The sequence below is a fragment of the Loxodonta africana genome, chromosome 21, assembly GCF_030014295.1.
Source record: "Loxodonta africana isolate mLoxAfr1 chromosome 21, mLoxAfr1.hap2, whole genome shotgun sequence".
Taxonomy (NCBI): domain Eukaryota; kingdom Metazoa; phylum Chordata; class Mammalia; order Proboscidea; family Elephantidae; genus Loxodonta; species Loxodonta africana.
Genome location: NC_087362.1, coordinates 205161 through 228224, shown reverse-complemented (window position 1 = coordinate 228224; position 23064 = coordinate 205161). Strand labels below are relative to the sequence as shown.

The following is a 23064-nucleotide window of genomic DNA, read 5'->3' as shown; positions in this document are numbered from 1 at the left end:
CAAAACTTCACTGTGGCCCACCAGAGTAGGGGCATATGGAGGTCAGGTTATTAATGGAGTCTTAGCTTACGTCCATCTCACAGTAGGTCCAGTGGGTCCCCAAACTCATGCTGTAGTGATTTCCCCAGTTCCAGAATGCATAATTTAAATAGATATACTCAGCAACTGGCAGAACCCCCATATTGGATCCCTGACAAATAGAGTAAGGGCTATTATGGTAGGAAAAGCCAAGAGAAATCCTTAGAACTGGCCTTACCTAGGAAAATAGTAAACGAAAACCAATACCGCATCCCTGGAGGTACTGCAGAGATTACTGCCACCATTAAGGACTTGAAGGATGCAGGGGTGATGATTCCCACCACACCCGCATTCAACTCGCCTATTTGACCTGTGTAGAAAACAGATGGATCTTGGAAAATGACAGTAGATTATTGAAAACTTAACTAGGTGGTTGCTCCAATTACACCTGCTGTTCCGGATGTAATTTACTGCTTGAGCAAATTAATACATCTCCTGGTACCTGGTATGCTGTTATTGATCTGGCTAATGCCCTTTTCTCCATATACCTGTTTCAAAGGACCATCAGAAACAGTTTGCCTTTAGCTGGCACAGCCAGCAATACACCTTTACTTGACTACCTCAGGGCTACATCAACTCTCCAGCCCTATGTCATAATTTAGTCCACAGGGTCCTTGATCAACTGTCCCTTCCACAAGATGTCACACTGGTCCATTACATTGATGACATTATGCTGATTGGACCTAGTAAAGAAGAAGTGTCAATGACTCCAGACTTACTGCTGAAACAGTTGCGTGCTATAGGGTGGGAAATTGATCCCACAAAAATTCAGGCAGCTTCCACCTCAGTGAAATTTCTAAGGTTCCAGTGGTGTGGGGCATGTCGAGATATCCCCTCTAAAGTGAAGAAGAAGTTATTGCATCTGGCTGCTCCCACAACTAAAAAGGAGGCACAACACCCAGTGGGCCTCTTTGGATTTTAGAGGCAACATATTCCGCATTTGGGTGTGCTACTCCAGCCTGTTTATCAAGTGACTAGAAAAACTGCTAGTTTTGAGTGGGGCACAGAACGAGAGAAGGCTCTGCAACAGGTTCAGGCTGCTGTGTAAGCTGCTCTGCCACTTGGGCCATGTGATCCACCTTATCCAATGGTGCTGAAGTGTCAATAGCAGATAGAGATGCTGTCTGGAGTCCTTGGCAGGCCCCTATTAGTGAATCACAGGGCAGACCCTTAGGATTTTGGAGCAATGCACTGCCATCCTATGCAAATAACTACTCTCCTTTTGAGAGAGAGCTTTTGGCTTGTTACTGGGCCTTAGTAGAGACTGCCTAACCATGGGACACAAAGTCACCATGTGGCCTGAGCTGCCCATCATGAACTGGATATTGTCTGACCCACAGAGTCATAAAGCTGGACGTGCAAAGCAGCACTCCATCATTAAACGGAAGTAGTATATATGAGATCGGACTCGAGCAGGACCTGAAGGTACAAGTAAGTTGCATGAGGAGGTGACCCAAATGCCCATTGTCTCCACGCCTGTCATTACCTGTCATCTCCTAATCTGCACCTATGGCTCCACGGGGAGTTCCTTACTATCAGTTGACTGAAGAAAACTTGTTAGTGGTTTACAGGTGGCTCTGCACGACATGCAGGCACCACTCAAAAGTGGACAATGGCAGCACTACAACCCCTTTCTGGGACCTCCCTGAAAACTGTGGTGAAGGAAAACCCTCACAAAGGGCAGAACTTAGAGCAGTGCACCTGGTGGTTCACTTTGCTTGGAAGGAGAAATGGCCAGATATGCGATTATATACTGATTCATGGGCTGTGGCCAATGGTTTGGCTGTATGGTCAGGGACTTGGAAGTAACAGGATTAGAAAACTGAAGACAAGGATTTATGGGGAAGAGGTATGTGGATAGATCTGTCTGAATGGGCTAAAGAAGTGAAGATATTTGTGTCTTATATGAATGCTCATCAAAGGGTGAACTCAGCAGAGAATGATTTTAACAATCAAGTGGACAGAATGTTGTGTTCTGTGGAAACCAGTCATCCTCTTTCCCCAGCAACTCCCATCATTGCTCAATGGCCTCATGAACAAAGTGGCCATGGTGGCACGGATGGAGGTTATGCACGGGTTCAACAACATGGACTTCCACTCACCAAGGCTGACTTAGCTACAGCCACTGCTGAGTGTCCAATCTGCCAGTAGCAGAGACCAACACTGAGTTCCCAGTATGGCACCATCTCTTGAGGTGATCAGCCAGCAACTTGGTGGCAAGTTGATTACATCAGACCACTTCCATCATGGAAAGGGTAGTGTTTTGTCCTTACTGGAATAGACACTTACTCTGGATACGAATTTACCTTCCCTTCACGCAATGCTGCTGCCAAAATTACCATCTGCGGACTTACAGAATGCCTTATCCACCATCATGGTATTCCACACAGCGTTGCCTCAGATCGAGGGACTCATTTCACAGCAAATGAAGTGTGGCAGTGAGCCCATGCTCATGGAATTTACCGGTCTTACCATGTACCTCAGGAGGCGGTATATGCTCTAAACCCACGTTCAATATATGGTGCTGTTTCTCCCATAGCCAAGATTCACAGGTCCATGAATGAAGCAGTGGAAATGGGAGTGGCACCACTCACTATTACCCCTAGTGACCCACTCGCAAGAGTTTTGCTTCCTGTCCCCACAACCTTGTGCTTTGCAGGTCTAGAGGTCTTAGTTTCAAAGGGAGGAATGCTTCCACTTGGATACACGTCACTGATTCCATTGAACTGGAAGCGAAGAATGCCACCTGGCCATTTAGGGTTCCTTATGCCTCTGGGTCAACAGGCAAAGAAGGAACTTACCTATTGGCTAATGTGATTGATCCTGATTACCAAGAGGAAATTGGACTGATATTACATAATGGAGGTAAAGAAGAGTATGTCGGGAATGCAGGAGATTCCTTACGATGTCTCTTAAAATTACCATGCCCTGAGATTAAAATAAAAAATGTTGATGAAAAACTACAGCAACTCAATTCCAACATGACTGCTAACGACCCAGACCCTTCAAGGAATGAAGGTTTGGGTTGCCCCACCAGGCAAAAAACTGAGACTAGCTGAGGTGTTTGCTGAGGGCAAAAGAAATACGGAATGGGTGGTGGAAGAAGGTGGTTCTAAATACCAGTTATGGCCATGTGACCTTATTCCTTACAGAAATAAGGACTGTAATTGTTATCAGTATTTCTGCTTTGTATGTGTGCATGAAATATTTTTGTTTTCTGCACTAATAAAATACAAAATGTTAAATGGGGCTAGTGCATTTTTTGGTTGTATGTGTGTTAGTTGTATCATATTAGGCCCAAATATGACTTTATAAATGTTTTTATTCAGAGATTATGTATGGTTTAAGGCAATGCGTACATGTGCCACATTGACAAGGGGGGGACTGTGATGGTTAAGATTGTTAACCTGGCTGGGCCATGTGTCTCTGTGTTTATATGTGATCTTTCCTGTGACTGAATCTCCTGTGAATAGCCAATCAGTTGAAAGGGAGTTTCCTTGGGGGTGTGGCTTGCATCTGAATATAAAACAGACGTTCTGGCTTTTTTGCTTACTCTGGATCTTGCAGGTGTCTCCTGTTCATCTGACCTCCAGTTCTTGGGACTTCAGCTAGCAGCTCATCTGCTGATTTTGGGATTTGTTGCTCTTCACGGCCTGTGATCAAGGGCCCTGCTCTACGACCTGCCAATCTTGGGTTCACCAACCCGTGAGGCTATGTGAATGAAGAGAAGCCTCTATCCTGATCTACGGACTTGGGACATTGTAGCCTTTACAATCGTGTGAGCAGTTTCCTTGATATAAATCTATATATATTTATACACTTTACTGGTTTTACTTCTCTAAGGAACCCAGCCTAAGAGTGTAGTCTAAGTCTTTGGATAAAGCAGAAAGTAGGGACGAAAGGAAAACAAAAACCTTGAATGATTTTCTCCAGCTTCTAGAAGTCCTATCTATAAAACTGCAATTAAAAAATGACTTTAACCTAGCTCCTACGGTAAAATCAGAAAATCTTAAAGAATATACAATTCTACCAACAGGACCCAACCACAAAAGTCTTTATAGAATGTCCTAGGTCTCAATTTTCAGTCTCCAGGAATATGTAATATCCCTTACCAAAGTCAAGCTCTGTCCTCCCCTCCTTCCAGTCTTGCTTGTACTTGTGGTGGACTACACAGTTGATTAGTAGATACCACAAACCAAACCTGTTGCCGTCGAGTTGATTCTGACTCACAGTGACCTTAGGACAGAATAGAACTGCCCCATAAGGCTTCCAAGGAACAGCTGGTTGATTCAAACTGCCAACCTTTTGGTTAGCAGCTGAGCTCTTAACCACTGCACCACCAGGGCTCATTTAGTAGATACAGGTAGTTAAGTGTCTGGAGCTCAGGGTAGAGATCAGGGCTGGAGATATATTGTGGCATTCTGATATTGAGAGGTTTATTAGGGAAGTGGAGGCAGCAAAATAGATTAAAGAGAAGAGAGTGAAGGAGTGGAAAAGCAGGTGAATGTGACATACCCAAGTATGTTTTTCAAGAGAGTGCTCAACCTTTTCAAATCTTGCTAAGAGGTCAATTCAGATGAGGACAGAATTGAACACTGGCGTGGTGGGGGACGGTCAAGAATTGGCCTTAATACTCAAAAGAAATCATTGAGTATCCTTTCAGTGGAGTGCTGGGCATTGTCCAGAGGACTCTAAAGGATTATCTGATTCTATAAGGTGTGCCCTTTGACCTTCTACTGAATGAGTGGAAGTTAAACCTTAACAAACGGATAGTTACGCAAATGATTCTTACCCATAGCAATAAAATGAATTTTGTCTTGTAATGATACAACTGATTTCCACCCTACAGAAAAGATACTGTTGTGTGCTGTTGAGTCGATTCTGACTTACAGCAGCCCCATGTGACAGAGCAGAACTGCCCCACGTGGTTTTCTAGGTTGCAATCCTTACGGAAGCAAGTTGACAGGTCTTTCACCCACTGAGCCACTGGATGGGTTTCAACTGCTTACATTTCGGTCAGGAGTCAAGTGTTAGCCACCAGGGCTCCTTATAGAAAGATGACCCTTCCCATTACATTTTATTGCCTGTTAGGATATTAACCAGTTTTGCATGTATTAGCAAATTCATTCATCATGCCCACTGTCTACATGTATACCTGTTATTCAAATTCTGTTGGTTTGGCCTTAACATCTTATTTGTTCCCTTATTAACTGATAACATATTTGACATGTATTCATTTCATATTTGCATGAGAGTGATGCTTTCAACTTTTTGAAAATTATACTTTAGAAGAACAAATGTTGGCTCAGCTGAGGAGAGGATGCGTGCAAAAATTTGAGTAGACACAATTCTCCCCAGTGTTCCTGTGAAGGGGAAAGGAGAATGGGGTAATTGTTGGAGGGAGACAAGAGGCTGAGGAGGTTTCTTGTTTTATTTAAAGAAGGGCCATATTAAGCATGTTTTTATGTTGATGAGAATGATCCAGTAGAAAGGGAGATGTAATAATGCAGGAGGAGGGAAGGGAACAATTTTAAGAGTGAAGTTCTTAAAGGAATGAAAGGGTTTGGAAATCCAGCTCGTATATGGAAAGGTATTAGTCACAGAGAAATGGGACAATTCATTCATTGTAATGGTAAGGAAAACAAGTATTTTGGCACAACACAGGAGAGTGTTATGAATTTGATGGAGGGATGACGCACTCATATTATTGCACCTATTTGCCTATATTTAGAAGATAAACTATGAGACAAGAATCCCCAAATGTCGTCTATGTACAGTTTCATGTGTGTCTACCCATGTAATTTACCAAGCAACATCAAAAACTAATCATACACAATGTTAGCAGAGGTGCATGAGATTGGCATTCTCAATCACTACAAGAAAGGACAAAAATTGGTGTAACTTCTTGAGAGCATTTTGACAATATGTCTCCCCAATTGCCCCCTCCAAAAAAAATCTTTCAGTTTGACCTATTAAAATTTCACCTCTAAGAATGCAGCCTAAGGAAATAATTACAGGAGGTGAGTGGAGCAGAAAGGGCAGGGGCATGTGTTATTCATTAAAAAACTGAGAATTTGAGAACAGAGAAGTTATCAATGACATGGAAAAATGTACATAATATAAGGCTAAGTGAAAATAGGCTATAAAACTGATGCAATAATATGATCTCTATTAAAATATACACAAAAATAAGACCAACTATATATAGCATCTTCACTCAGTTTTTTTCTACAGTGGCTGTCTCTGGGTGATGAGATTACTGGTAGCTTATTTGGTCCTTAATATCCTTCTGTAACTTTTAATTTTTGTATAACATCTGTGATACAGGTTGAATTGTGTTCCTACAAAATTTGATACCTGTGAACATGCCTTTGTTTTAGAATAGGGTCTTTGAAGACGTTATCAGTTAACATGAGATTATACTGGAATAGGGTGGGTCCTAATCCAATAAGTGTGGTGTCCTTATAAAAGAGACACAGACACAACCATAGAGGAAAGATGACCATGTGATGATAGAGGCTGAGACTAGAGCTGCAAGGCAAAGATCACCAAGGATCTTGGGCCATAACCAGAAGCTAGAAGAAGCGTATGATTCCTTTTCATTTCTACCTCTTTACTGATATTCTCAATTTGTTCATGTATCATTCTCCTGATTTCCTTTAGTTCTTTGTCCATGTTTTCCTTTAGCTCTTTAAGCACATTTAAAATCTTTGTCTAGTAAGTCCCATGTCTGGGCCTCCTCAGTGACAATTTTATGGTTTGAAATGTCTTCCCAAAAGATACGTTGCAGTCCTAATCCTTGATACTTGTGAATAAGATCTTGTTTGGAAACAGGGTCTCTGAAGACATAATCAGTTAGACTAACAGTTATTGACAGAGCAGGGTGGGTCTTGATCCAATCTGAGTGGTGTCCTATAAAAGAGAAGAAGATATAGAGAAAAAAGGGCCTTGTAAAGATGTAGCCATACTCCAAGGAATACTTGGGGGTACCAGAAGCTGAGAGAGGCGAGAAAGGATCGTCCCCTAGCGTCTTCAGAGAGAATATGGCTCAGCTGGCATTCTAAATTTGGATTACTAGCCTCCAGAACTCTGAGACAATAATTTTCTGTTGTTTAAAGCCACCCACAATCTGTGGTATGTATTTTGTTACGGCCACCCTGGTAAACTAATACAATCTGCACTGTTTTAAAAGTTAAAAAATAATAACAAATACTACTTTATAAAATAATATCAATAATGGCAGACTGTATCAATCAGGACTGAGTTGGCCAGTTCAGTCTTTACCCTGTATCAGGGGTGACAAAAACAGAAGTACTTTTCTATAATGAAAGTGATCATTTTCATGCTCTGTACCATGCTTCAGTCTCTCTGCCTTTCTCTTTTTCTTTCATACATTTAAGGCAGAGGTCCCCAGGCTGCGGAAAATTCCACTACCTCCAGCAGCTTGTGTGACATGCCCCGTAGCTTTACATTAAAATCCTGGTTTCTTTGCTTCACAGACTCCGTAGCTTTAAATTAAAATCTTGGTTTCCCTTTTCTTAACTGCTACAAAACTAGAGCAAACTGAGTGGAAACCGGTTTAGGTGCCATGTTGACATTTGGGATGACCTTTTAGTTCATTAAGTACCTTAAACATAGTAACTTCCCTGCCTTTGTGTGGAGTTTAACCACCATTTTCTGAACACAGAATTCATGAAGTTATATGTAAACCCCACTGTGCCTGTGTTGTAAGATTAAGAATGTTGCTGAGGTATCTTGTATGAACTTCCTGCTCGTAAACCCCATAAAGTAACTTTTCCTCTCACCCTCCCTGAGCAGTACTGGAGGCAGCAGCCCCGACTGTTCCTTTTCTTGCACAGTGAAATAAAGGCACCTTTCCAATCTCCCACCTTCGTCTCTCATGTATTGGCTGAGATGAGTCGCACCAAGAAAAACCTAGGGTTTCCACCTGGCAACACTCCCCTCAACCTTTGTATCTACCCCTCCTGGGTCCTTCTGTCCCACCAGTAGGCTCCATGCCCTATATGCAGAGCAGAACTGCCTTTGGGTAGCCCAATTCAGTGACTACGGAGAACGAAAGTAACATGAGGGTGACTGATAACACAGCCGAGCCCAGGGGCATGCACCCCCCTCTGAGAAGTCCCAACAGGAGACACCAGCATGGTCTAGGTCCACCAACCATTTTCAACAAGTAATCTTTATAACTGGAGAAACCACTGCCCCAGGTATTGGAAGACACTAAGAGAATGCATGATCTTTTTGCCTCCATCTTCTGCACTCATAACCCTAATTGGGTAGCTCGTCAGGCACTATTAGATGTGCTGCTGAACCCAGAAGAAAAGCAAATGGTACTAGGAAAGTCTTAGGGCTGAGGCTGACAGGCTCCACGAAGTGCAGGCAGTAAATCAACTGGGGGCAGTGACCTTCCCGGTGGGGGACCCTGACTGGGATCAGAATACTGCTGAGGGATGGACCCAACTTGCTTATCATAGGAAGTACCTTTTGGCAGGGTTGAAGAAAGGGGTGCCTAAACCAAAAAACCTTGGCAAAACATATGGGATCAAACAAGAGCCAATCGAAGGTCCCCCCAAGTTTCTAGAAAGAATTTATGAGGCTTTTAGGGAGTTCACAGATAGGGTCCGTACCCTGAGAGTCCTGAAAATACTCTCCTGGTGAGTATGATTTTGATTGGGCACAGAAAACTCCAGAAACTTGAGGGAGGTGTGGAGCTGGGGATCTCACAGCTTGTTGAGCTTGCCTACCAGGTATATTCCAATTGGGACCAGAAAGAGGAAAAGAGGAAAATCACGGATCAGAAGAGACAGGCTGCATTCCTGGCCCTGTGAAGTAATGGCTCATCTCCAGTGGCCCAAGAAGAGGAGGGCCCCTGAGGAAAGAGGGATGTGAGAGGCCCTGAACCCTGTTAAGCCAAGACCAGTGCGCCTTGTGCAAGGAGAGAGGACACTGGAAGAGAGTGCCCTAAATTCCTACCCAGAAGTAAGAAAGAGCCTGGGCTGCCCAGTGCCCCATGATGCCAATGGAGGAAGACTCGGATTGAGGAGGACCAGAGGTGAGTCCCCTACCTGAACCTCTGGTAATAATGATGGTGGGGTGGGGAACCTGTACAGTTTCTAGTGGATACCAGAGCAACCCACTCTGTCCTGACCCAGAAAAAGTTCCAATGAAACAAACTGTGTCGGTTGTGGGAGTCTCAAGTAAGTGGGAGAACTCTCCCTTCCTCCAGCCTCTAACCTGCTCCATACAAGGGAAGTCATTAACACATTCTTTTCTCTACATGACTGGCTGTCCCATTCCCTTGCTGTGAAGAGTTTGTTGTGCAAACCCTAAGCACAGATTTCTTTTGATAAAGGGACTATGCAGATGGATATACCACCAGAGAATGGATGGTGACTGCAGATGGCCCTTACCACTGAATCACCCACCAACTATAAAGCGGAAGGACACTACCAGGGATCAGTAGGGCCAGACATCAAGGATGCAGTGGTCCTGTGGATATGGGCCAACAAAGTGCCAGGATGTACCAAAAATGTTCCCCCAGTGATGGCAGAACTCCTACCTGGCATAGTCTCCCTACTCACTCCCCCTGACTTAGGCAATACCCTATCCAGGTGGAGGCCAGATAGGCACTAGGCAAAATCATCACCAGATACCTGAACCTCGGACTGCTTAGACTGTGTCAGTCACAGGTCAACATTCCCATCCTGCCAGTGAAGAAGAAAAATGGAGAATACCGGTTCATTCAGGATCTACAAGCCATCAATCAGGTAACAGTCATGGTCCACCCTACAGTTCCCAACCTGTATAACCTGCTGTCAACCTTGTCACATATCTGCCAGATTCATTATGCTAGACCTGAAGAATGCCTTCTTTTGCATCTGAGAAAATCTTCATTGAGTGGGAGGACCTAGAACAGGACAGAAACAGCAGTTGTGCTGGCAAGTCTTCCCATAGGGCTTTAAAAACAGTCCTACTCTTTTTGGATCAGCTCTGGCCCATGAACTGAGACAACTGATCCTGACCAATGGTGTCCTCCTCCTATATGTGAATGACCGACTCCTTGCCCATTGTAGTGAGTACAACTCAGTTTAGAACACCATAAAATTTTTCACTTTCCTGGGAAATGCATGGTATCAGGTCTTGGAAGAAAAAGCTCAGGTCAGCCAAAAGGAGGTGACTTACCTGGGCTTTAAAATCAGACAGGGAGAGTGAGAACTCCTAACAGCCCGAAAAGATGTTATCTGTAGGTTGGCAGCCCCTATTAAATAGAGACAGCTCCGAGGTTTTGGGGAATGACTGGTTTTTGCCACATCTGGATCCCAAATTTTGGACTTATTGCAAAGCCTTTATACCAAGCCTTACAGGGAAAAGACACAGATCCCTTAGGATGGACTGGGACAGAGCAACAGGTTTTGATACCATTAAAACAAAGTTGATAGAGGCCCCAGCCTTGGGACTCCCGGTATGAATAAACCTCTTGGCCTGTTTGCACATGAGTCCACGGGAGTGGTGGCCAGGGTACTTGCCCAGACTCTTGGCATGTGGACACAGCCTGTGTGCCTTCAGGCAGTAGTAACCAAAGTATTAATCATCAAGGAAGGCAAGAAACTTACCCTTGACCAACCTCTCCAGGTGACCATGCCCCACTTAATTCTAACCATCTTAGAGTAGAAAGGGTCAAACTGGATCTACCTTGGGCAAATGGCCCAGTACCAAGGGGTGCTGTTAGATGACCCAGCCATCACCCTATGAGAAACTGTCAGTTTAAACGCAGCCACCTTGTCAAAGCAAAAAAAAGAACATGACTGCCTAAAGACCATTGACCTGGTGTATGCCAGTCAGCCTGACCCCACTGACCAAATAAAACCAAACCTGTTGTTGTCAAGTTGATTCCGACTCATAGCAACCCTACAGGACCGAGCAGAACTGACCCATAGAGTTTCCAGGGAGCACCTGGTAGAGTCGAACTGCCAACCTTTTGGTTAGCTGCCATAGACCTCACTGACCAGCAGCTCCAAAACCCAGACCTAGAACTGTTCACTGATGGAAGCAGTTACGTGGAACAAGGAAAAAGGAAAGCTGGATATGCGGTGGTCACTTTAGAAGAGGTTCTAGAGGCTCACATGCTCCCCCCAGATACTTCTGCCCAGAAGGCCAAGCTCACTGCCATGCTCCAGACACTTAAATGACAAAAGGTGAGCGAGCAGCTATTTATACTGATTCCAAGTACATATTTGGGTCTTGCATGCACACAGGACAATCTAGAAGGAAAGAGCGCTCCTAAAAGTAGGCAGTAAGGACAATTAAATATTCCCAAGAGATCTTACAACTTTTACATGTCAACTCTAAGTGGGCAGCCCACAAGCCAAAATTATCCATCCATGGTGAGAAACAAGGTTGTGGTTAACCCGATCCACTAGAGTACAGTACAGGGTGGCTAACAAGTCTGGAAACACAGGCAAATACGTAACAAATGGTTTATTGACGTTATATTACAATCCATGAAAAAATAACATTACCTATGTTTCCAAACTGGAGAAAATATGAGTGAAAACACAGTGGGAAATTAAAATTCTTGAAATTGAATTGCCAATGTCCTTTCTGGCCCTACTGTTTGCTCCAAGTTGGCCCTTTTTAACAAGCCTATCAAATGCAGGGTCCGTAGTGTTCAGGGACCTCAAAATGTTGAAAGGTTCTGTCTTAGTTATCTACTACTGCTATAAAAGAAATATCACAAGTGGATGGCTTTAACAAAGAGAAATTTATTCTCTCACAGCCTAGGAGGCTAGAAGTCCGAATTCAGGATGCCAGCTCCAGGGGAAGTCTCTCTTTGCCATCTCTGGGGGAAGGTCCTTATCATCAACCTTCCCCCAGTCTAGGAGCTTCTCAGCACAGGGACCCCAGGTCCAAAGGGAGCACTCCCCTCCTGGTTCTTCATTCTTTGTGGTAGGGGAGGTCCCATATCTCTGCTAGCTTCTCTTTTATATTTCAAAAGAGATTGACTCAAAACCTAATCTTGTAAATTGAGTCCTGCCTCATTAACATAAAAAAAAGATAACTGCCTCTAATTCTGCCTCATCAACATCAGAGAGGTAGGATTTACAACACAGGAAAAATCACATTGATGACAAAATGGTGGACAATTACACAAATACTGGGAATCGTAGCCTAGCCAAGTTGACACACATTTTTGGAGAACACAATTCAACTCATAACAGATTCCCACTAACAATCAAGACACTAAAGATTTCTTATTAAGTATTTCTTCTGCAGGCAGCACAGTAACTCTTAAACTGAAATAAAATCCTTATAGCATCAGACATGTGCACATTTGTTCTTTCTTCACTTGTCACCATCTGCTTTTTCCACACGAAAGCACCAAATCCACACTCTTTGGAGCAGAGCTTTGGTTCCTGCAGAACTCACTGAAGTGTTAGACTAAGCATGACCTCACCTCCATTAGCTCATGCCTAGCTGAGTACTTATTACTCTCGGGATGGTCTCATCGTAAAAGGATTACAAAATTACCTCCTAAGGGAAACACTTAGGACCCTAAAAGATAACAGGCCTTTAGGCTTTTAAAACATTTTCATTTGACAAAACAAAGAGCAAAAATAAATAATGGGGGTTTAAAAAATATATCCTAGTATAGAAATGGGCTTAACACAAATTGTTTCTAACTGTATTGAATAAGTATAAATCTGCATAATATCAGGGTGCTGATGAAGCTCTAAGTGGACCAACTCACATTAGATAGCCCCCTGGAACTCAGGTCTTAGAATCACTTTTCTATTTCCTAGATCCTCTAACACTTGCCACTGAAGTCACAACCGTCGGAGCTTCAATATTTCAAGCTGTGTTTTCCAAAACAAGTTTAAAGTTGTAACGCTTTTCCAACTTACACTGTGGTCAACTAATTAAAGGTGCTGTTGTATATTCAATACAAAATAAACTACACTAAATTATCTACAGAGTTAAGACAGAATAAAAATTAATTTCTAACATTGAAATTTCTATACTAATCTATAAATTACTAATGGTTTGGGGGGGCTGTGTTACTAAAGAATGAATATTTTGAAAGTGAACCTACGGCTGTTGTTGTTAGGTGCTGTTGAGTCGGTTCCAACTCATAGCGATCCTATGCACGACAGAACGAAACACTGCCCAGTCCTGAGCCATCCTCACAATCGTTATTATGCTTGAGCTCGTTGTTGCAGCCACTGTGTCAATCCACTTCGTTGAGGGTCTTCCTCTTTGCCACTGACCCTCTACTCTGCAAAGCATGATGTCCTTCTCCAGGGACTGATCCCTCCTGACAACATGTATGTAAGATGCAGTCTCGCCATCCTTCCTTCTAAGGAGCACTCTGGCTGTACCTCTTCTAAGACAGATTTGTTTGTTCTTTTGGCAGTCCATGGTATATACAATATTCTTTGCCAACACCACTATTCAAAGGCATCAACTCTTCTTCGGTCTTCCTTATTCATTGTCCAGCTTTCACATGACTACGATGTGATTGAAAATACCATGGCTTGGGACAGGCGCACGTTAGCCTTCAGGGTGACATCTTTGCTCTTCAACGCTTTGAAAAGGTCATTGCAGATTTGCCCAATGCAATGCGTCTTTTGATTTCTTGACTGCTGCTTCCATGGCTGTTGATTGTGGATCCAAGTAAAATGAAATCCTTGACAACTTCAATCCTTTCTCCGTTTATCATGATGTTGTTCATTGGTCCAGTTGTGAGGATTTTTGTTTTTTTTATGTTGAGCTGCAATCCATACTGAAGGCTGTGGTCTTTGATCTTCATTAGCAAGTGTTTCAAGTCCTCTTCACTTTCAGCAAGCAAGGTTGTGTCATCCGCATAACACAGGTTGTTAACGAGTCTTCCTCCAATCCTGGTGCCGTTCTTCTTCACATAGTCCAGCTTCTTGGATTATTTGCTCAGCATTATAGATTGAATAGGTCTGGTGAAAGAATACAACCCTGACGCACACCGTCCCTGATTTTAAACCAATCAGTATCCCCTTGTTCTGTCCGAACAACTGCCTCTTGATCTACGTAAAGGTTCCTCACGAGCACAATTAAGTGTTCTGGAATTCTCATTCTTCGCAGTGTCATCCATAGTTTGTTATGATCCACACAGTCAAATGCCTTTGCGTAGTCAATAAAACACAGGTAAACATCCTTCTGGTATTCTCTGCTTTCAGCCAAGATCCATCTGACATCGATAATGACATCCCTGGTTCCACGTCATCTTCTGAAACCGGCCTGAATTTCTGGCAGTTCCCTGTCGATATACTGCTGCAGCCGTTTTTGAATGATCTTCAGGAGAATTTTGCTTGCGTGTGATATTAATGATATTGTTCTATAATTTCCACATTTGGTTGGATCACCTTTCTTGGGAATAGGCATAAATATGGATCTCTTCCAGTCAGTTGGCCAGGAAGGTGTCTTCCATATTTCTTGGCATAGACGAGTGAGCACCTCCAGCACTGCATCTGTTTGTTGAAACATCTCAATTGATATTCCACCAATTCCTGGAGCCTTGTTTTTCGCCAATGCCTTCAGAGCAGCCTGGACTTCTTCCTTCAGTACCATCGGTTCCTGACCATATGCGACCTCGTGAAATGGTTGAACATTGACTAATTCTTTTTGGTATAAGCTTTTTTTAATCTCAAAATGACACGTATTTCTTAATTATCTCCATTAATACTTTAAAAATTTTTATAAATAAAAATTTAACACAACAGGTAGAAAGAGAAAGGGAACAAACCCTATGTGAACTCAGTGTGTGCGAAGTGTTAACAGTTCATGTTACGGTTGGTTTTTATGGGCCAGACCCTGAGCTAAAAGGTACACAGGTATTTCCAGGCAGTCCTCCCAGCGACACTCTGAGGCATTATGATTGATCCCCATTTTACAGTTTGACTGAGGCTCACAGAAGTTAAGCAACTTGCCCACGCTTTGAAGTGACAGAACTAATATTCAAACCAGGAACTGTCTGACTCGAGCAGGAAGACTGCCACTATTCCTAACTGCTTAAGACCATATAGCAGTGATAATACTATATATAATCTCAAGAGAGGAAGCAAAATTCTAAAACCTCAGAAGCTCTAAGACAATGAAGTAACATCTAGTGCACTTATTCCAAGTAACGAAGAAGATGGAAACAGTGGTTATGGATTTCTAATGTAAGTGGTAATTCACTTCTAAAAGAAAAATAACTGGTTTCATGTTAAGCATCCGGTAAAAGTAATTAAGACATATTTTCTTATTTCTATTTGCCTCTGGAGTCCCCGAGTGACACCAACAGTTAAGACTGCACTAATAACTGAAAGGTTGGCAGTTCAAACCCACCCAGAGGCACCTTGGAAGTATGGCCTGGTGATGTGCTTCCAAAAGGTCACAGCCTTGAAAACCCTATGGAGCAGTTCTATTCTGCACACTTGGGAGTCACCATGAGTCAACACTGACTCGATGGCAACAACCAAAAACATTTTCCTCTGAAGGAAAGGTAAAGCTTTTCTAGTATGACCTCTGGGGAGATTACACTTTGTCTAGGAACCTGAAAAATACCAGGATTGTATTTATTATCTGTTAGAAAGGACAAAGTCTCAAAAGCAGTCACATTTCCAGATTTAGTAAGTGAGAGAGAAAGCATCCTTTTCACAATAGTTAGGATAAGAAAAGATTTAGGTGTATTGTAGTAGACATTTTATTAAAATTTTCTCCAAGGTGGTCTCTGAATTTCTTTTGGAACTTACAAGAATTATCAAACTGGATATTGCTATTGGGTCTGGTGAAGTCAATCTCTATGTAATTAAGGTGAAATCATGTAAATAGACCAGAAAAATTAAACAGAAAATAAAGTAAGTTCAGTTGTGCCAGAAGAACAGCTAAAACCATTCCTTTCTTTTCTCCTGTGTAAGCCACGGGACCAGGAAGACAAGCTAGAGTGCTCTCCACTATTCCAAGGCCCTGAGTTTATGCTGCAACAAGTCAAAGAACGCAGTATTTGCATTGTGCAAGGAGGAAAGAGGGAAGGTCTTTGCAGCTCTAAATATTTTGTATGAAAGAAATGTAGAATGAAGGATCCTGGATGCCTTTTGTAAAAGTTACAGATAACCTGTAATGCCCTCCCCGCCCCTCATTGAAGAACACTGCTCTGTAGAATCAGATTCAGGTTTACGACCATCTGATTAAAAACATCCTGCTTGCCAGCGGTGGCTTGAAACTGTAAAAAGTCAGAGTTAATAACATTTATTCATTCAACATTCATGCCATAATAACTTACTTAACACCTACTGTTTGTAGAGCACTGTATTACACTCAGAGTATATATAAAGTAATGGATGAAACAAAGTGTCCTCATTCGGGGCTGCTATCAATGTTCACTCAGTATTCAAAAGTGACTCAACAGGGCAGATTCCAGATGGTACATATCAGATAACTTCATCTTGCTCTTGATGTGTGCTGTCAAGTCCAACTCACAGCGACCTTATATGGCAGAGGAGAGCTGCCCCGTCAGGTTTCCTAGGCTGTAATCTTTGCAGACAGTTCCAATGAGCCTTGGTGGTGCAGTGGTTAAGCACTGAGCTGCAAACTGAAAGGCCAGCAGTTCAAACCCACCCAGTGGCTCTGCAGGAGAAAGATGTGGCAGTCTGCTTCTGTAAAGATTAAGGCCTTGGAAAGCCTACGATAGGGCAGGTCTACTCTGTCCTACAGGGACAATGGGTTTAATCTTTACAGAAGCAGATTGCCAGGTCTTTCCTTCCACAGAGCAGCTGGTGGCTTCAAACTGCTGAACTTTCGGTTGGTTAGCAGTCGAGCACTTAACCACTGCACCACCAGGGCTCCTCAACCTCATCTTACTCTGAAACAGATAGGGTTAACTGTGCTGGCGGAATAGAAGAGCTGTTGAAAGGTTACCACCTGGAAGTTGGGTAAATAGGAGCCACATCCTGTAAACAGGAGATAAGGTTAAAAGGACACTGAATTACTACTTCCTTCTTAGTTTTTTTTTTTTTTTTTTTAGTCCCTTCCCCCTTTACAGGCTCCACATGCACAGAAGGACAAAGTGTGACGTTGTTTGACCTTCCCTGCCTCCTCAAGGGGGCGATGTAGTGCAGATCAGTGTGCCTGCACTATATCCCATAATAAGTGATGCCAAGGGCTGCCGAGAGAGCTCCAGCTTGAATATCAGCAGGTTCCATCTTGGATTCCAGATGCAAGCGCCCTCTAATTAGTATGCACTGCCATTCCAAGGGGGACCCGCCCCTTCAAAGAAACCCACTGAATATTCATTGCTCTACTGTCCCCATCCCAGCCCATATAAACACTCACACTTCCCTTTTTGAGTAAGTCTTTTGGAGCGGCATAAGCTCCCACTGACTCCTTTTAATTGTCACAAGTAAAATAAACCTGTTAGATACAGCTGAACCCAAAACTGTCTCCTTTATGTATTCTCACAAGAGAAAGACAAAGATCCATTGAGTCTGAAGGGCCTCCGTGCCCTCAGCGGTAACAACTCTACCCTAATTCAGAAGCTCTATAGTCAGTATTTGAAGGCAAGAACAAAATATGCAGAGAAAAAAAAACCAACACGTCATATAGAGCTTTACATTTACCTCTTAAAAAAATCTTAGGAAACCCCAAAAAACCAAACCCGTTGCCATCAACATCATTCCCACTCATAGCAACCCTACAGGGCAGAGCAGAACTACCCCATAGGGTTTCCAAGAAGCGGCTAGTGGATTCAAACCGCCGACCTTTTGGTTAGCAGCCAAACTCTTAACCACTACCCCACCATGGCTCCACAGGAAAAGTAGGGTGCAAAAGGAACACATAGCAGGGAGACCTAATCTTTAAGTGTTTAATGAGAACGTAAGGATAAGTAGGTGTTTCTCAAGCAATAGTGAGTGGGATAGGCAGAGAACAGGTATGAAGGTGAGCATGGCTGTGCAGAAAGTGAGACAGTGTTACTATAACCAACAATGAAAGGGAGGGTAGCGGGAACCAATCGGAGTTTGGCTTATTAACTAGGTTAAAAGGGCCGGATTTATTCTAAGTGCAAAGGCACAGCTATCTGGATTTTCATTTTGTAAAGATCCCTCTGGCTTTGTGCTGTGAAGGGGCAGGAAGGGTCTGGAAGTGGGCAGACCTGTGAGGAGACTGCTGTAGCTAGGTGAGAGACTAAACAAAGCGAAAAACAAAAACAAAAACAAAAACATTGCTGTCGAGTCCTAATGACCCTATAGGACAGAGCAGAGCTGCCCCATAATTTCCAAGGAGCAGCTGGTGGATTTGAACTGCTGAACTTTTGGTTAGCAGCCGAATTCTTAACTACTGCGCCACCAGGGTGGCAGAAATCAAGTAGAGAGATGTGCCACAGGGCTGGGCGGCTGACTGGGGAATGGGTGGGGTAAGGGAGAGGTGGTCAAGGAGACTGACATTCGGTTTCCAGGCTTCGATGATTACTGAGAATGGGGAAAGAGGTAGCAATTTGGGAATAAGGCTTGAGAGTCCCAGTAAAAAGGCTTGTGAGTAGAACCACTGAAAAATAGTGACTGGTGTGAGAAAGGCATTCTTACTCAACAGGGCCTGAGGGGATTTCAAAGCCCATCTCAGGTGATTTTGGCCACGGATACAGAGTCACAGGGACCAACAGGAAGGATTCTGGGAAATCTGCAGCTCTGAAACGCAGCTTAAGTTTAAGGTTTGAAATTAGCTCTCTGGCACCACTAAGTCACATAGGCAACCAGACACGAAGAGCAGAAGGGACCAACCCCACGTCTATAGAGAACCAGCCCCCAAAGCCAGTGCCTCCCGGTCTGCTCCTAGGCCGCCGCGTGCCCTCGGGGCACCATTTTCCGGCGCCTATGCTCCGGTGCTCCCCCATCCAATCCTGAGCCTGCAGTCTCCGCCGCGGTCAATTTCGCCAGCATTCCGCGCCCCCCAACTCTTCGGCGCCCCGGGCCCGGCCTCCAGCTCCCCGGCCTCAGAGCCCCCGGCCCGGCCTCCCGTTCCCCGGCCTCAGCGTCTCCGACTCGGCCTCCCGCTCCCCGGCCTCAGCGTCTCCGACTCGGCCTCCCGCTCCCCGGCCTCAGAGCCCCCGGCCCAGCCTCCTATCCTCCGGCCTCGGCGCCCTTGGCCCGGCCTTCAGCTCCCCGGCCTCGGAACCGCCGGCCCGGCCTCCAATCCTCCGGTCTCGGCGCCCACGGCCTGGCCTCCGCTCCCCGGTCTCAGAGCCCCCGGCCTGGCCTCAGAGCCCCCGGCCCGGCCTCCAGTTCCCCGGCCTCAGCGTCTCCGACTCGGCCTCCCGCTCCCCGGCCTCAGAGCCCCCGGCCCAGCCTCCTATCCTCCGGCCTCGGCGCCCTTGGCCCGGCCTTCAGCTCCCCGGCCTCGGAACCGCCGGCCCGGCCTCCTATCCTTCGGCCTCGGCGCCCACGGCCTGGCCTCCGCTCCCCGGTCTCAGAGCCCCCGGCCCAGCCTCCTATTCTTCGGCCTCAGAAACCCCCGGCCCGGCCTCCAGTTCCCCGGCCTCAGCGTCTCCGACTCGGCCTCCCGCTCCCCGGCCTCAGAGCCCCCGGCCCAGCCTTCTATCCTCCGGCCTCGGCCTCCGCTCCCTGGTCTCAGAGCCCCCGGCCCAGCCTCCTATCCTCCGGCCTCGGCGCCCTTGGCCCGGCCTTAAGCTCCCCGGCCTCAGCGTCTCCGACCCGGCCTCCCGCTCCCCGGCCTCAGAGCCCCCGGCCCGGCCTCCGCTCCCCGGTCTCAGAGCCCCCGGCCCAGCCTCCTATTCTCCGGCCTCAGAGCCCCCGGCCCGGCCTCCTATCCTCCGGCCTCGGCGTCTCCGGCCCGGCCTCCAGCTCCCCGGCCTCGGCGTCCCCGGCCCGGCCTCCCGCTCCCGGCCCGGCCTCCGCTCCCCGGCCTCGGCGTCCCCGGCCCGGCCTCCGCTCCCCGGCCTCGGCGTCCCCGGCCCGGCCTCCAGCTCCCCGGCCTCGGCGTCCCCGGCCCGGCCTCCAGCTCCCCGGCCTCGGCGTCCCCGGCCCGGCCTCCGCTCTCCGGCCTCCCGCTCCCGGCCCGGCCTCCGCTCCCCGGCCTCGGCGTCTCCGGCCCGGCCTCCAGCTCCCCGGCCTCGGCGCCCCCGGCCCGGCCTCCGCTCCCCGGGCTTCAGGGCTCGCTCTGCACTCGTGGCAGTGCCAAGACAAAGGATCCACCGTCCGGACCTCGCCCATCTTCTCCTTCTCCCTGAAGCAGCTGCAGACCCAGCAGGTCCCCGGAGAAGACGCCGGGCTCGGGAGAAGAGGGGAGCGGGCCCAGGGCGGACCCCGCCGCGGCGGAAAGGAGACACGACTGCACTCACCCCACAGCTCCACACTCCTGCCAGCACCTCCGCGCCGCTCCTAGTTGGACTTGCAGCGCCCTCGGGCAGCACGGGTGAGCTGGGGGGCAGAGCCGCCCCCCGTTAGCACCGCCCATAGGCCGGGCCGCCGTCGCCACCCCACAGGCCGGGCCGCCGTCGCCACCCCATAGGCCGGGCGCGCTCCTCTTCCCGCCCCGCGCCGGGTTTGAAGGCCCCTTCCCACCACTGTGGGCGGTGCCCGCGCTCCTCTGACGACCCGCGGCCTTCCGCCCCGAGCGCGGGGTCCTGGCGACGAACTGGGGACCTGCACACCGCGCCGCGGCCAAGGCGCAGAGACGGGAGGCGACACCTAGTCTGACGCCGCGTCCGACAGCCGGGATGAAGGGGAGCAAGTCGGCACCCGGGTTGGTAATTCTTCTTCCCCTCTGATAATGTGATGTCTTCCCTTTGCTACCCTCCAGTTAGCTTTAACCAAATCGAAAGCCTTAACTGTCCTGCTGGTTCCTGCCAATTTGGGGTCGCGAACTCATTTCCGAACCGGATGCAAACTATGAATCGTTTTCCCGGAAGAATATACCAACACACTTGAGCATGGAATGCTGCATAAAATTTCAAGACATGACTTCCTGACGCCAGGTCAGGGACTCCATCTTAGGAAGTATCCTGCCCCAGCACTTACCCTATTCCAGTATAAGTCAGGGACTATATTCTGTACTTGTAGCCCAGGTGGCGCAGTGGTTAAGAGCTCGGTTGCTAACCCAAATGTTGGCGGTTCAGATCCCCCAGCCTCTACATGAAAACCCTATGGGGCAGTTCTGCCCTGTCCTATAGGGTCGCTATGAGTCGGAATTGACTCCATGGCAACGGGTTGTATTCTGTACGTAAATATGCGTAATTATATTTTAGTGCTCGTATTTTACTGCTTATACCACGCTCTTACATTTTCATTATATATTTTCTTAGTTGTATTCTTTCAACAACCCCTCGACGTAGGAATTCCAATCCCCACTGGGCCTGCAGGAGGTGAAGTAGTTTGCTTTTGCTAGTAGGACAGTCACGGAAGTTAAACTTAGATACCAGGAATAAAATTTAGGCCCTTTCACACACATGGGTCACCATGAGTCAGGATCAACTCCAGTTCACCTGTTTTTTTTTTTTTCTTTCTTTCTATTCCTCCGAAACGGAGAGAGAACCACTGTTTTGCAGTCCTTTTTCCTGCTGCAACAAAACTGAAAGATAGGACCTGCTCCAAGCAGTGATTCATTCAACATGACAGTAACTTTCAAGGAGGTAACTAGTATAGTTGGATGAACCCTTCTAACCCAAGCCTAAACCCCTTCCTGTGCAGAACAACCCCTTCCTGTGCAGAACTTTCTTCACAAGATGCTTCGAATACAGCATCAGCTGCAGATGTCTGTTTTCATGTAAGTTATGCTAATTTACTTGAATTAGCAAAACCTTAATTATAGCAAAATGGCTGAGCGGAGTCAATGTCTTGTGGCAAAGCCCAGTGATTTCACTTACAGAGGTGACATAATGATGCCACAACTTGATCTGGGCCTTAAAATGCCTAAAAGAGAAGACTAGGAAAGGAACAGTGGGGCATTCCAGAGGAGAGAAACAGGTGCAGGAGGACTCTGGGAGTGGGCCGGGGAGCAGGGAGTGGCCATTATTCCTCTGGTGAGAAGGCTGAGCAATGAGAAATAAAATGGGTAAGTTATTTAGGACAAGACTATGGAGATGAGTCCAGACTCTGCGAGGTAAACTGTATTGTGAATTTATTGATGCTAAGAATCATAAATGAGTATGCATATGAAAAGTTATGAAAATGGTTTCAAGGGTGACATAAGTCTGGCAGAGTTGTGCTGGTTGGATGGGAGATCCTGTGGAAAGAAAGGACGAACTGGAAAAATAAACAACATATAACTGTTTTTTTTTTTTATCTCTTACAGTAGATTTTGGGGAAATCTGAATGTAAGTTATTTGTGTTCAAGTATAGACAGGCAAGGTAATATGGGGAGGGAGGGTAAGAAAACACAATTTTTATATGTAATTTCTTAAGGTATTATTCATCTAGAAATTCAACTTGTACAATATTACTATAAACAAATTTAAGTAATGTACTTTCCTCTGAAAACTTTACTGCTGGGAGAAATAGTATAAATATGTTCTAAGAGGCCAGACAGGGATTGTCTTAGTCATCTAGTGCTGCTATAACAGAAATACCACCAGTGGATGGCTTTAACAAAGAGAAATTTATTTCTTCACAGTAAAGTAGGCAAAAAGTCCAAATTCAGGGTGTCAGCTTCAGGGGAAGTCTTTCTGTCTCAGTCAGTCTTCTCATCAGTCTTCCCCCGGACTAGGAGCTTCTCCACACAGAGGCTCCAGGTCCAAAGGATACACTCTGCTCCCATCACTGCTTTCTGGGTGGTATGAGGTCCCCCACTCTCTCTTTGATTCCCTTTCCTTTTTATCTCTTGAAAGATAAAGGGTAGTACAGGCCACACCCCAGGAAATCTCCCTTTAATTGGGTCAGGGATGTGACCTGGGTAAGGGTTTTACAATTCCCCCTTAATCCTCTTTAGCATAAAATTACAATCACAAAA

General features: G+C 45.9%; 2 protein-coding genes across 9 annotated transcripts in view; one reads left to right on the top strand and one right to left on the bottom strand.

Annotated features, from left to right (window-relative positions):
- Nucleotides 1-20578, bottom strand: part of CASP3 (caspase 3) — a 48103-nt gene extending 27525 nt beyond the window's left edge. The window contains exon 1 of one of the 2 annotated variants that reach the window (XM_064273524.1): nt 20459-20578. The gene's annotated coding sequence lies outside the window, so the exon portion shown is untranslated. Of the gene's footprint in view, nt 1-256; nt 386-20458 lie in introns of those variants that run through there. The other variant, XM_023555017.2, reaches the window with a different exon arrangement.
- Nucleotides 20579-20709: 131 nt separating this feature from the next.
- Nucleotides 20710-23064, top strand: part of PRIMPOL (primase and DNA directed polymerase) — a 46951-nt gene continuing 44596 nt past the window's right edge. For 3 of the 7 annotated variants that reach the window (XM_023555011.2, XM_010595642.3, XM_064273522.1), the window contains exon 1: nt 20711-20862. The gene's annotated coding sequence lies outside the window, so the exon portion shown is untranslated. Of the gene's footprint in view, nt 20863-21806; nt 21883-23064 lie in introns of all 7 variants that reach the window. The other 4 variants (XM_003415833.4, XM_064273521.1, XM_023555012.2 and 1 more) reach the window with 3 other exon arrangements.